Consider the following 12,982-nt stretch of genomic DNA (forward strand, 5'->3'; position numbering starts at 1 on the left):
CCCCACCCCTCCCCTCTAGAACCCTCAGTTTGTTTCTCAGAGTCCATCTTCTCTCATGGCTTATCTCCCCCTCCGATTTCCTCCCCTTCATTTTTCCCTTCCTACTAGCTTCTCTCTCTCTCTCTTTTTTTAAACATATAATATATTATTTGTTTCAGAGGTACAGGTCTGTGATTCATCAGTCTTACACAATTCACAGCGCTCACCATAGCACATACCCTCCCCAATGCCCATCACCCAGGCACCCCATCCCTCCCACCCCCACCACTCCAGCAACCCTCAATTTGTTTCCTAAGATTAAGAATCCCTCCTATCAGTGAGGTCATAGGATACATGTCTTTCTCTGATTGACTTAATTTCACTTAGCATAATACCCTCCAGTTCATTTCTACAGTTTGTTACTAGAGAATTTTCTCTGAACGTGTAGAGGACCTGAAACCTCAAGGAGGAGGCACATTGTTCTCTCCTGAGCATGAACGTGATTTTAGGTGTTGTTTCCACAGCTGCCCATTGCCACTGATGATCGTTCTTCTCCTCCTTTGGAGGGTAAGAGAGAGAGGATGCAGTGTGAGTGCTTTCTCAACAAATAAAAATTAAAAAAGATAAACTGTACAACTAAATGCATTTTCACAGATGTACATACAATTGACACTACTGCTCCATTCAGGACACAGGGCATTTCTTCTACCTCACAGCTTCCCTTGGGTGGATCCATTGAAGTCTCTCACTGCCTTCACCCTCAGCCCCAGGCAACCACTGGCATCAAAGACGGCTTGATTTTTAACCACGTTATGGAAATGGAACTCTTTTATGCCTACATTCCTCCGTGCAGCCTAAGGATTCTTATATCTATCCATATTACTAATGGATCACCAGTTCAGAATTTTTCATTGCTAAGGAGTATTCCTCTGTATGGATATATTTGGTCTGTACATTCACCTATTCATGGCCATCTATGCAGTTTCCTGGGTTTGGCCATGGGGAATAAAGCTATGATGAATATTCATGTGCAGTTTGCTGTGTGGCCATATTGTGTAAATCCTTAGGAGAGGAATGGCCGTTCACGTGATTGGTAAATGTTTATCTGTGGTTCAGCTTTTCTCGGTGGTTGGACCATTTTTCATTCCCACAAGTGTATGAAACGTCTAGTTACTTTACATCCTCACCACATATGTTTTCGGTCTTCGTAATTTTAGCCACGGGGATGGTTGTGTAATGGTAACTCACTGTAGTATTAATTTATCTTCCCAATGGCTGAGTGTACCGTCGAAAACTGACCTCTGTGCTTCAGAGCCAAAATATAAGACGAAGACAGAGTTTGGAATATTGAGGAACAATAGCTTTATTGCTTTTCGGGGCACAGGGGGCTAGAACAGGCCAAGGCCCTCAAAAACTGTAAGTCCCCTCCCCCTGAAGGAAGGGGCGGGGGGGTGTTTTATTTTGACAGAAATTGTGTGCATGCTGCCAGCCTCCTTCATCCTGTCTTTAGGGTGGTACCAGGCTCCTGAAACAAAAGGCTTAGAAGGGAGGAGCAGAGGTTTGCAGAAGACAAGGAAAAGGTTACTTAGTTTAAGATGGAGCCTTGCAGAGACATTAGTGAATCCCTTTTGATTTATGTTCAACTTCATGCTTTTCAATGGTTTCAAGTGGAGCATCTTTTCAAGTGCTTTTTGGCCATTTGTGTATCTTCTTTTGTGAAGCATTTCTTCTTCAAGTCTTTTGACCAGTTTTCCTATTGCATTGTCTTATCAGACACAATATGTGTCAGAACATTACACTGAAAACTGCAGAGCACTACTTCCAGAAATTAAAGAACTAAATACATGGGGAGATAAAATTTGTGGTGGATTGGAAGACTCATTATGGTTAGAGGACAATTCTTCCCAAATTGATCAAAAGATCTAATACAATGCCAATCAACCTTCTAGCAGACATTTTAGTAAGTATTTCTAAGCTGATCCAAATGTTTATATGGAAATGGAAATGATCTTAAATTATCAAAGCAATGTTAAGAAGAAGGAGAAAGCGACAGACTTACATTGTCTATTCCAGAATTACTGTATAAACCTTTTGTGCAATTTAAAAGTGATTTGTCCGATTATTATTCAGTATAAGAGTTTCTGCGCATTCTCACTGCAGCTTGGAAGTTGCTTTACCCCTTTTTCACTGTAGCTACTTGATCTATACTTTAGCCAATAGTTCCAAAGTTTTTAAGTGGAGAGAGAATACTGAAGCTAGAAAGTATTTCACTTAACAGAGAGAAAGACTAATCCCTGATCATTAGGGCAAGGATGACCCTACAAGACTTAATGAACTCGCCTCTATTTTCCAGTTGGCCAAGACAAAGTGGGGAGCTACTGATACCAGCAGTTTCCTCTGCAGACCTTCATAGTGTTGACTGCTTTGGGTTTACATGGAACCTAGGTGTTGGCTGTGTCCTGAGAGGCTGAAATTGAGTTGAGGCCCAGGGTCCCTGGGTCAGGACAGGTCATCCAGCTGTTGGAAAACACGGAGGGAGACCAGGCCATCCCCAGGCAGCACTGGCCACTTCCTCCAAGGAATCCACCACCACTACACTTTTCATGACTTCTGGTTACTAGACTGAGAGGCCCACGACAATTGGGATAATGTTTTACTCATCTCTGTACTCATGACTCCTAGGACCAAACCAAGCACTGAGGAAGCTCTCAGAGACACTCCTTCATGGATCTGATAAAGGGGGTGGCAAATTTCTAATCTCAACTACATTCCTGTCCCAAATACATGCACGAATGCTCTCTGCTTTCTTCCAGGAGGCAACAAATACCCTTCCTTCCAGAGGAGCCTGCCCTACACTCTCAATGCCCCATGACACTCCCCTGTGGTGAGCTCTGGTGAAGAGGGACTGTCCTCTTGGATTCCTCTCAATGGTTCTCTCAGTAGGAAGAGATGTCTTCGGCCTAGCCCCCTCCCCCCTCCATCCTCTGCACTGCCACCATACCCCAGGTTAGGACAGCTACAACAGTTTTTAAAATGATTTTATATATTTATTTGAGAGACAGCGTGAGGGAGAAAGCAAGAGTGAGAGAGAGACAGAGAGAAAGAGAACAGCTGGGGAAGGGACAGGGGGAAGCAGACTCCACTGCTGAGCAGGGAGCCACCCCCCTCAATGGGGCTTGATCCCTGGAGCCTGGGATCATGACCTGAGCTGAAGGCAGGCTCTCGATGAACTGAGCCACCCAGGGGCACTGAGCTACAAGATTTTGTTTGCATTCTTCCTCTCACTGCTTTGACCTCCTCTGTGAAATCTTATTGATGTCAGAATTCCAAGTTCATAACAGAGACTAAGGAAAATGAAACACTCAACACACGGTCAAGACAAAGGTGTGTAAAGTCTTTGACAACCATAAATTCAGAAGAATATAATTGGTATCACTGCCTCAGAGGCAAGGGTCTCCTAACCTGGCCCTTCCTGACCTTAGGGTAGAACTCTTTGTGGTAAGAATGGACAAGTCCAACCTTTATCCAAACATCACTGATCCCTCTAAGCCCACACTTACTTGGAGAACATCGACCGTGAGGGAGCTCCAAGGTCAAAGCTAGGGGTCTGGGGCAGAACCTCATGGTCACATCGTCCACCTCTTTTTTTTTTAAGATTTTCTTTATTTATTTGACAGAGAGAGACATAGCGAGAGAGGGAACACAAGCAGGGGGAGCGGGAGAGGGAGAAGCAGGCTTCCCGCCGAGCAGAGAGCCCCATGCGGGGCTCGATCCCAGGACCCTTAGATTATGACCTGAGCTGAAGGCAGACGCTTAAAGATGTAGCCACCCAGGTGCCCCTCCTCCTCCTCCTCCTCTTGGAACTGGTGCTTCCCTGCAGTACAAACCAACCCCGATCCATTCTGTGGGGCTCCTCGGGAGGTGCACAGGTTCACCGTGGACGAAGTTACTCTCCTCGTTCTCCTTGCTCAGCTCAGGCTGCTCCTTGCAGAGTTGGATGCCGCTGTATGCATTCCTCAGTTTCCCCTGATTTTTCTGGACCCAACTTGTCCTTCTTCTTACCTCCTTTGGGCAACCACCTGCTCCACCATTGCCTTGTCCTTCTTTGCGTTATTCTCATCCTCCAAACCTGCTGATTTTCTGTCTCCCAAATGCTCCCTCTGTTCTCTGTTTTCAGTGTGGGCTCAGCTCAGGCTCCTGCAAGAGACACACAGTGAAGGGACCAAGTCAGGTCTCAGCTGCAGTCCCCAGGGCTGCTTCAAAGGCACCGCAGACCCTTGTGCACTCAGAGAAACTGAGCAGGAAGGGACCGTGGAGAATTTGAATAACAACCTTATCTTACACATGAGGAAGCTGAGCGCAGAGAGATGAAGAGATTTTCCCAAACTCCTTCAGCACTTGATGGCAGCACGGCCCCCACACAGGACTTGGCTGCGAGCTTCCCTGTGGAGTCTCCTAACGTACCCTCTGGGAAGGCACATCTGAATTTCAGGGGACACTTAAATTAGAAGTTCAACTTAAAAATAAATACTTTTTAGGAGACTTTGGATCAAATGTAGATATTTCCACTGTTAAAAATACCAGAAATTCCTTCCTGGGGACAAATCTTTTTCCCAGGTATATAATTCTGTTACTTCTTTCCTTTACAAATCATTGGCTAAGATATTAGGATCACAAAAAAGGTATGCAGGGAAGGAGAAGTTCCTCTGTTACCTGTCCTGGTCTCCCAGCTTAAGTAAGAATTAAGTTTCACTGAGACATTGAATACGCATGGAGAACGGATATTGAAATGGAGACCCTTAAAGAAAATATAAAGTATTAAGGCAGACAGTTTTTATGCATTTTAGACAAGGAGAAAATACATTTCTCAGGGATTTGGGGGAGTTTTAATTTAGAGAGTGTCTAGACCGAATTTAGAAACCCTGGTGAGAAGGATGTCTTTTTACTTCTTAGTACAGGGGGTGCCTTTTTCATATGGGAGATTGGTTTCCTGCTTTCAGGGAGACAGAGGAGGGTTTGAGTGTCCTGGTACCAGTTTCTTTTTGGGTAGCTTCAATTCAAAATAATCAATATTGTCGACCTCAGAGAGTCGGGGACCTGGGGTGGCGAAGGAACTGAGAAAAAGAGACTACCGCGGCGCCTGGGTGGCTCAGTTGGTTAAGCGGCTGCCTTCCGCTCAGGTCATGATCCTGGATTCCAGGGATTGAGTCCCGCATCGGGCTCCCTGCTCAGCAGGGAGTCTGCTTCTCCCTCTGACCCTCCCCCCCTCATGCTCTCTCTCTCTCTATCTCATTCTCTCTCTCAAATAAATAAATAAAATCTTTTAAAAAAAGAAAAAGAGACGACAGTATAGCGAGGCACAGGGGACCCCAAGCAAACAGCCCGAGGTCCTGAGGTTTATTTTCCATAATCTAATATACCTTCTACAGTGATATAGTACTATAATGATTTACAGCAGGGGCTTAGCAAGGCGCATCTTCCACGTACACAGGGTTAGTCAAGTGAAGCAATGGCAGTGGAGAAGGAATAAAGAAATCTGCAACTGGCTGTGATCAATTAATTGTAAACAGCATTGTACTCGGTCTTTAACACAGGATAAGAAAACAAAAAAGGGAATGCACAGTGTGCTGTTTACAGCTGGCTTCCTATCTACAAAACATCTTCTGCTGTGTACTTTAGATCAGACCACACACATCCCAAGGGCATTTCACTCTGATCCTTTCAGGTTATTTTTAACCCTGCAATCTCGAGTTATCTCAGAGATCTTGGAGTCTGAATGAACATGCACCAGTGGTCGTTGTGGCATTCTGTTTCCCCCAAATATGCCATTGTGGTACATTTTGGGCAATCTGACCTTGGCGCCTATGGGTACTATGGTTTCTCTCCGCCTTGCTCATTACTCAGTGCCTATTTCAGAGAGAAGGCTAAACATATCATTCTTAGAAATACCAAGGTGGCTCTCTCGGTTCAGCGTCTGACTCTTGATTTCAGCTCAGGTCATGATCTCAGGGTCATGCGATTGAGCCCCAGTTTAGTCTTCATGCTCAGTGCAGTCAGCTTGGGATTCTTTCTTCCTCTCCGTCTGCCCATCACCCCTGCTCTAAATAAATAAATAATATTTAAAAAAGAAATACAAAATAAATCCCATGACCTTATGTGAAACTAATACAATGCCTATGTTAAGTGGACCAGATTAGTTTAAAAATTATTTTAAAACGCACCTGGGTGGCTCAGTTGTTTAAGTGTCAGTCTTTGGCTCAGGTCAGAATCCCGGGGTCCTGGGATAAGCCCGTATGTCCAGCTCCCTGTTCAGTGGTGAGTCAGCTTCTCTCTGTTCCTCTTCCACTACCCCCACCACCGCTCCTGATATCTCAAGTACTCTCTCTCAAATAAGTAAATTAAAAAATTTTAAAAAGAAATGCAATGGTCCTCTCTGGAATCAACCCACACATAAGTATGCTTTCTTTTTGCTGCACCCCAGTCCCCCTTTCTCTTTATTACCTATCTGACCTACATCCTTCCCCCAGCGATGGAGACAGCTCAGATGCACTGCTTCACCTGGTGGTGGGGCCAAAGAGAAGTGCGCACATGGTTAGAATGGGCTGCCTTGAGAGTCAGCCGAAACGTAGCTACAGGCAGTTAGAAACAAGCCTAAAGTACCATTAGGAATAAGCACTACAACATTTAGCGGTACAGATTTTAGGTGTGGTATTGATATCACCTTCCTTGTACAAATGTGTTTAGACTCAAGCATGAGACTATGGGATCAGACAAAATGAAAGAAAACTGTGTCAAGTGTGAAGATACTAAGTTACCAAAGTTATTCTGAGTTGTATAATTAGTTTGTCCCTTAGCCCCTCATTTCCACCTGCAGAACCTAGAAGACGTGCAACAGAGTCTCCACTTGCCATCAAAGTCAATCTGAGGACACAATAATTTAAACTGTTAACCCAAACTTTCCATTTTTTCTTAACCTGTGTTGAATACCAGGCATTTCGATTGCCCATTCCCATTTCCAGGGAGACTGCAGTGAGGACGGAGAATAATGTGGTGCATCCAGGTAACAGTCTGTTTCTTGGTCCGCTTCTGTGCTCAGCATGTCAACTTTTGTCTGCCAGTGGACCTCTAACCACACAGGGGAAACCCAACAAATATTAAAAGTGTAGGTTCTCTAGGTTAATCTACATTTAGGATTCTGTAGTGCTCAGAATGGCTCTTGAACTGCAAGGACCAAGGTAGATGCCCCCTCCTTACCTTAGGGGGAGTAATTCTGATTCCTGAAGCATGCACCTCTTCGTTTTCTATTTATTATTATTTTTTTTAAATTTCAGCTAGGCTCCATCACCTACGTGGGACTCTAATGCATGACCCTGAGATGAAAGTTGCACGCTCTACTGACCGAGGCAGCATGCGTCCCCCCAGCACCTTTGATGCAGGCAAATACCATGATTTTCATGTTGGAAAAATACTGCAAACTGTGGGACATGCCTTCAATCCGCTCCACTCCTTCTGGGCATGTTTCCTGAGTTCCGACTGTGTGCGAGTCCTCTTTCCCACCCACCCATAGAAGGGCATATACATGGAAAATGTGCCCGTCCATAGAAGACCCTCTAGGATCCCAACCCAGATCCGCTGGGATCCCTGGGGTCTTTTCTGTGTTATGCTCTCCTGCTCTCAGTGTGTTTCTGCCTCTAAAGGCACCTGTGAGCAGGACTGCCCTGGGGCTCCTGGAGCTCCTTTGTACCCAGTCCCAGAGAACGGGGAGGACGTGCCGTATATGACCACAGCCCCTTGTATCTCCCCTCCCCAAAGGCACTCAGCCTTTCACTAACAGGTGCAGCAGGGTGAAATCTCCATTCCTGGTCCAGGGGAGACTAACTCTGAAACACAAGTGTCCCCTAGGCTCTCCTAAACCTGTCAGGACAAAGCTCCCCCACAGCTGTTGCTGGAAATCACAACTTACACAGCAATGAACTCAAAATGGTCACAGATCTAAGTATAAGAGCCAAAACTATTGTGCAAGAGGACTACATGGGAGAAAATGGTCAGGAATTCACAGTAAGCAAAGAGTTCTAAGTCACTACGGCAAGAGCACGATACGTAAGAGAAAATTGAAGATGAAGAAGTTTTTTGCATCAAACATTGCCACTGAGAAAAGGAACAGAGAAGCCACTGATTAGGAGAAAATATTTGTGGATTAAATACCCAATGGGGACTCACGTTCACGAGAGACAAGAGGACTTTGAACTCACTCAATGGGCAGAAGCAACACACTCGTTTAAGCCAGTATAAGAGTCGAATACACATGTACCAAAGGAGACACATAAAAAGGTATTCAATGTTATTAGTAATATGTTATTAGTTCTCAAAGAAATGCAAGGAAAACCAGGTACCATTTTACACCAACTAGTGCGCTTACGTCCCAAAGACGATACCAAGTGTTGCTGAGGATGAGCAGAAACTGGACCCTCCTATATTGCTGGTCGCAACGTAAAATATAACAGCTCCTGCAGAAGCCACTTTGAGAGTTCTTAAGAGCTCAGCACAAGCTTGCCATAGGACCCAGCCATTCCACAACTAGGAATCTATCTGAGAGAATAAAAACATATGTCCGCTCAAGTCTCGGTCAGAAATGTTCTGGGCAGCGTTATTCACAATGGGCAAAAACTGACAGCAACACAAAGGGCCATCGGCTGGTGAATGGACAAACCAAATGTTTCCTATGTGTACCATGGCATCTATTCCGCAACAAAAGGCACAGAAATCTGATCCAAGCTACAGCAGGGAGGAACCTCAAAAGGATGCTAAGTGAAAGAAGCCAGTCACCAAGAACTACAGACCGTCTCATTCGGCTTATGTAAAATGTGCAGAAAGGAGCAATGCACAGAGACAGAGAGCAAATCAGTGCTCCTTGGGGCTGGAGGAGGGAGCGGAGACTGTCTGCAGAGGGGCTGGAGGGAGTGTGGGAAGGTGAAGGAAGCCTCTGAAACAAACTAGGGCACTAGCTGAACAACTCTGTCATTGTTGACAATGGGTGAAATTTATTCTATGTCAATTTCACCTAAAAAAAAAAGAAAGAAGGTGACCTTCGCACATCAGTGGGTCCTGGGGTCCCCAGGCAAACACTGCCTGGTGAGGGGCCACATCCTGGAGTCCCAGCAGGTGGTGGCTCAGAGCCTGGTTTCTGACCTCCCAGCTGGAGTCAGGGGTTCAGTGCCTGTGCCTTCAGCCTCAGGCCCTGGCAGTTCCCCTGGAATCCACCAGGCGGCAGACTGCTTAAGGGAACAGACCTTCAGGTGGCCCAAGGACACCAGGGGGAAGCAAGCAAAGATAGGGCACCAGCTGGCTGGAGATTCCTAGAGGAAGTGAAGGCTGCAGGACCCATGGAAGCTGCTGGCAAGATCTGGATGGATCTTAGGTAGGCTTGGTCCCCTGGGTGGGCTCTAAGCACTAAGCTTTAGGTTAACATCCAAAGGTTCCCTTTGATGCTCCCTCCTGCAGTGGCACTGAGGCTCCCCCCGTGGAAGCTCAGCATAGGGAAAAGAACCTGTGCTGCTATTCACCTTCTTCTGAGTCGAAATGGAACACTTGGGCTGCGTTTAGGGGAATCTGCCCTTTTCTGGCCCTCTATGTAGGGCCAGCTCCTGGGTGCTGAACCATCCCTGCAGGAGGCTAGAAGAGGCACTCTGGTCCTTCACATTGGAGCTGGGCTTGCAAAGAAGGGTTCCTGCTAATCCATATTTCCCTGGCCCTGGCTGAGCATCCTGGTCCAAGATCAGGGGCTGCAGTGGCCTAAAATAGGGACTTCCTACATGTCACTGCTCCTCTCTGGAAAGTCCAAAGGCGGCCCATGGTAGTGGTGGGGGGAGGGGAGGGCATAGAAACCTATACTCTGTCAAAACATCATCCACAGTGAAGATTTAAAAACAATGTTAGAGGACAGATCTCATATTATGTAGTCGGTGGTGCAGTAACAGCTCTGCGAGGTGAAAGAGGGTAGCTACGCTAGTAGTCAGCCTAACATAATTTATAGAGTCGTCCAATCCCTGTGTTGCCATGTGAAACTGATCTCACATGGGGAATCAGTTATGACTCAATTGTTTAAAAACCTGAAGGTGAGGGGAAAACATTTGAACACGAAGCAATAAAACTATAGTTGACTGGGGAACAACATGGCTTTGAATTTTAGTGAACAATGTCGGTCCACTCATGGGTTGATTATTTTTTTTTTTTTACAAATACAGTCTAGTACAAATGTAGAAATACATTTTCTCTTCCTTATGATTTTCTCAATGATATTTTCACTCTAACTCACTGTATCAAAAGAATAAAGTACATAATTCAAGTAACACACAAAATATGTATTAATCAACCATTTTGTTATCTGTAAGACTTCAGTAGGCTATTAGTAGCTATGTTTTCTGGGACTCAAATGTTATACAAAGATTTTCAATTGTGGGACTCTGTACCCCTAACCCCCAGGTTCTTCAAGGGACAATTTGTATCTGGATTTGCAAATGACATACTCCTGTATACAGAAAAATACCAAATACACACACACAGAAACCACGACTATTAGAGTCCATAACCTATTTCAGCAGAGTTGCAGCGTACAAGGCAGACAAATCAGGTGTTTCTATAACCTAGGAATGGACACCGGGAAAGTCAATTAAGAAAACGATTCCATGGACAACAGCACCCACCCGAATGGTATCGAAGAATAATTGAGTCAAGGAGGCACAAAACCTGTACACTGAAAACTACACAATATTGCTGCAAGAGATTAAGGAAGACCTCAACAAGTGGAAAGACATCCTGTGTTCATGGATTGGAATGGTTAAGGTGGTTCAGAAGGCAACAGCAGGATCTGCAGATTCTTTTGGATTCCTATTGAACGTTTTTCTTCTGCCTTCCCTAATCACCATCAGCCCCTTGCAGTACATTTCCTTTCAGACATTGTGGTTTTCATCTCTTCATGTGAGATTGGGTCCTTTTTTTTTTTTTTTTAACATTTTCCATGTATCTGCTGAATGTTTTCACCAATGGGATGCAGTTAGAACAAATGCTTTCTTGTGCTCTGGTGATTCCCATCTTGCTGTCAGCTCTGGGTCATTTTCAGATGAGTGATCCATCTCTTCAGGAGGGCTCATTTCCCCCCTTTGTCTGCATACCTCAAACTGTTGGATGGAACGCCAGACACTGTGAATGTTACCTTGCTGTTTGCTGGATATTTTTGTGTTTTCTATAATATTGAGCTTTGTTCAGGGATGCACTGAATTTACTTGGAAACATTTCTGCTGTTGCTTCAATGCATAGTTCAGTGGCCCAGAGCAGGGCTCCGTGGAGGACTCACCATGAGTTCCAGGTACTGTAGCAAGCCCTCCCCCTGTCTTCCACCCTATTCGTCACAAATTAAGAGGGTTACTTTTGCTTAGTCTATCTGTTGGACACAGGCACTATTCCCAGCACCGTGTGAGCACCAGGCCCTGTGCAAAGGATTACCCCCTGACTTGCTGTCCATGCCTCCCCAGGGCCCCTCCACAGCTCTGGCTAGGTGACTTCCTGCAGCTCTGTCCTCCCTGAGACTCAGTCCTGGGTTCTCTCAGATCAGTGTCCTCAATTCCAGGAGCTCCATGGGGCTCCTATTTAAGTTCCCCTCCCCCCAGTGCCTTGCTTGGAAACTCTCTAGAGCCAGTACCTCTGAGCAGCTCTAGGGCTCTGCTCACCATTGTGTTGCCATGTGTCCGGGATGGCTGTCCCCTTTGCCTGATGCCCAGGATCTTGGAAATCTCCACTTCGCGCATCTTGTGTGACGCTGTTGCTCTTTTGTTTAATTGTTTCTGGCAGAAGAGTAACCCGTTGCTGAGTCCCAGTTGGTGTGGCTCCCCTAAGTGAAAATGAAAGTTGGAAGACCCTCAGTTGTAGATTCTGAATAGAGGCCTTTAGGGAGTAGAGAAAAAAACACCAGCTCTGGTGAAAGCCTGAAGCCAGAAACCCCTTCAAGCTCAGTTTGACAAAGCAATGCAGGTACATCAGTAGGGACAGTTTTGGCTTGAGCCCAAGAGCTGCAGAAGGCCCACGGCCCTTTGTCCTAGAGCTAACCTGCTGTTTGGGAAAGGTCTGTGGTGCCAAACCCAGCGGGTTCTTTGTGAGTAGACAGAGGTGCCTCTTTAAAAGCCTGTCAGGGGGCATCTGGCTGGCTCAGTCAGGAGAGCAGGGGAGTCTCCATCTGGCTTCATGAGCCCTATCCCTACTTTGGGTGTAGGGATTACTTCAACAAATAAACTTACAATAAATAAACAGTACATCAAGCCGGACCCTCTCTAGTCTCGGAAGGGTCCTCTGGAGCAAGGCTATACTAGGTAGGCTACCAAGTGGCCTAATCAAGGATACGGAGTCTGGGGATTGGGTGAGGCTTTGCAGGGTGCCTGGGGGGATAGGTGGGGAGGGGAGGGAGGAAGGAGAAGGGATGCAAACCCCTGTTCCCTGGGGAATGAAAAGAAAGCACCTTTGCTGGATCAGGGACTGCAAACCACATACTGAAATATAAGCAGAGAAATTGCTCTGCGAAAAACAGAAAAAACCCCGACAGCCAAGGTGGGATGTATGACCAGTGGACAGAAACTGTCCTGCATGCTTTTGATTGAGAAACAGCCAAACCCAGATTCTCAAGAAAGCAGCCCTTAAAAGCAGAGGTGTTTTCTTCAGGGTCCTGGTGTCCCCTGAGTGAGCTTCCTCTTCAGCCCATGTCATCAGCCAAAGTCATGGAAAAGACAAAACAAACAAACAGAAAAATGAATAAGAAAACAAAGGCTATTCTTAAACAACCAACAACAGGTGAAAGAGCAAAAGCAGCCCCCCACTGCCACTGCCACAAATAATGCAGAGGAGTTGTCCATACTCGGGGAAATCGCGGGGGTCAGCATGTCCCTGGTATGATGGAAGGGCCTCCCCTGGGAAAACCACCTGCTTGATCCCAGCGTCTCCCCTGCCGGGTAAGTGT

The 12,982-nt window shown here is 45.9% G+C and overlaps 2 non-coding genes across 2 annotated transcripts; one reads left to right on the forward strand and one right to left on the reverse strand.

The window, feature by feature from the left end:
* Nucleotides 1-363: 363 nt before the first annotated feature.
* Nucleotides 364-576, forward strand: LOC148161891 (small nucleolar RNA U3). Its single transcript, XR_015767291.1, has one exon. It is a non-coding gene; the product is annotated as a small nucleolar RNA U3 (small nucleolar RNA).
* A 12,243-nt stretch (nucleotides 577-12,819) lies between these two features.
* LOC114204167 (U1 spliceosomal RNA) lies at nucleotides 12,820-12,982 on the reverse strand. Its single transcript, XR_003608132.2, has one exon. It is a non-coding gene; the product is annotated as a U1 spliceosomal RNA (small nuclear RNA).

The sequence above is a fragment of the Eumetopias jubatus genome, unplaced genomic scaffold (assembly GCF_037043125.1).
Source record: "Eumetopias jubatus isolate StellerSeaLion01/CBP00866 unplaced genomic scaffold, mEumJub1_p1.0 scaffold_39, whole genome shotgun sequence".
In the NCBI taxonomy this organism is placed as follows: Eukaryota; Metazoa; Chordata; class Mammalia; order Carnivora; family Otariidae; genus Eumetopias; species Eumetopias jubatus.